Source organism: Octopus sinensis, linkage group LG1 (assembly GCF_006345805.1).
Source record: "Octopus sinensis linkage group LG1, ASM634580v1, whole genome shotgun sequence".
NCBI lineage: Eukaryota > Metazoa > Mollusca > Cephalopoda > Octopoda > Octopodidae > Octopus > Octopus sinensis.
The window spans coordinates 12,364,538-12,366,056 of record NC_042997.1 but is presented as its reverse complement, the minus strand read 5'-3'; the positions used below and the strand labels follow the sequence as shown (position 1 = coordinate 12,366,056).

The following is a 1,519-nucleotide window of genomic DNA, read 5'->3' as shown; positions in this document are numbered from 1 at the left end:
CGGAACCATGTGGTTGGTTAGCAAGCTACTTACCACACAGCCACTCCGGCGCCTATGAAAATGAAGAATGCTTACAGCACCTAGGTTTCCCAAGCGGTCACCCAGCTAGGTACTAACTAGACTCGATGTTGCTTAACTTCGGTGACCGGACGAGAACCGGTGCTTTCAACGTGATAAGGCCGTTTGGAATTGTTATTGTTATTTGTTGAACATTGAAGTTTATTGTTGAACCTTATTGAATCAATTTTATTTCCCGGTTTTACCGGGGAATAACTAAAGGAGAAGGAATTCTTGACCAATATTTGTTGGCCATTGGGGCATTTTTATGAACGTAGTTTTGTCAAACTGTGTATAGTCTTTTTGGACCGATTTTTGTGCCCCTCCCCCTAACGGGGGTGGGATTTGAACTTTGTTAGTGAACTGTTGTCTTCTTCAAATGAAATTTTTTGTATTTCCCATTTTTGTGGGAAACTATTTGCTTTACTCTTTACTCTTTTACTCTTTTACTTGTTTCAGTCATTTGACTGCGGCTATGCTGGAGCACCGCCTTTAGTCGAGCAAATCGACCCCGGGACTTATTCTTTGTAACTCCAGTACTTATTCTATCGGTCTCTTTTGCCTAACCGCTAAGTAACGGGGACGTAAACACACCAGCATCGGTTGTCAAGCAATGCTAGGGGGACAAACACAGACACAAACAAACACACACACACATACATACATATATATATATATATATATATATAATATATATATATATATATATACATATATACAACAGGCTTCTTTCAGTTTCCATCTACCAAATCCACTCACAAGGCTTGGTCGGCCCGAGTATATAGTAGAAGACACTTGCCCAAGATGCCACGCAGTGTGACTGAACCCGGAACATGTGGTTGGTTAGCAAGCTACTTACCACACAGCCACTCCGGCCGCCTATGAAAATGAAGAATGCTTACAGCACCTAGGTTCCCAAGCGGTCACCCAGCTAGGTACTAACTAGACTCGATGTTGCTTAACTTTGGTGACCGGACGAGAACCGGTGCTTTCAACGTGATAAGGCCGTTTGGAATTGTTATGTTATTTGTTGAACATTGAAGTTTATTGTTGAACCTTATTGAATCAATTTTATTTCCCGGTTTTACCGGGGAATAACTAAAGGAGAAGGAATCTTGACCAATATTTGTTGGCCATTGGGGCATTTTTATGAACGTAGTTTTGTCAAACTGTGTATAGTCTTTTTGGACCGATTTTTGTGCCCCTCCCCCTAACGGGGGTGGGATTTGAACTTTGTTAGTGAACTGTTGTCTTCTTCAAATGGAATTTTTTGTATTTCCCATTTTTGTGGGAAACTATTTGCTTTACTCTTTACTCTTTTACTCTTTTACTTGTTTCAGTCATTTGACTGCGGCCATGCTGGAGCACCGCTTTAGTCGAGTAACTCGACCCCGGGACTTATTCTTTATAAGCCCAGTACTTATTCTATCGGTCTCTTTTGCCGAACCGCTAAGTGACGGGG

The 1,519-nt window shown here is 41.6% G+C and overlaps 2 pseudogenes; both read right to left on the bottom strand.

Moving 5' to 3' along the window:
* Positions 1-68: 68 nt before the first annotated feature.
* Positions 69-187, bottom strand: LOC115220754 (annotated as a pseudogene).
* Positions 188-952: 765 nt separating this feature from the next.
* On the bottom strand, positions 953-1,070 carry LOC115220807 (annotated as a pseudogene).
* Positions 1,071-1,519: the final 449 nt, after the last annotated feature.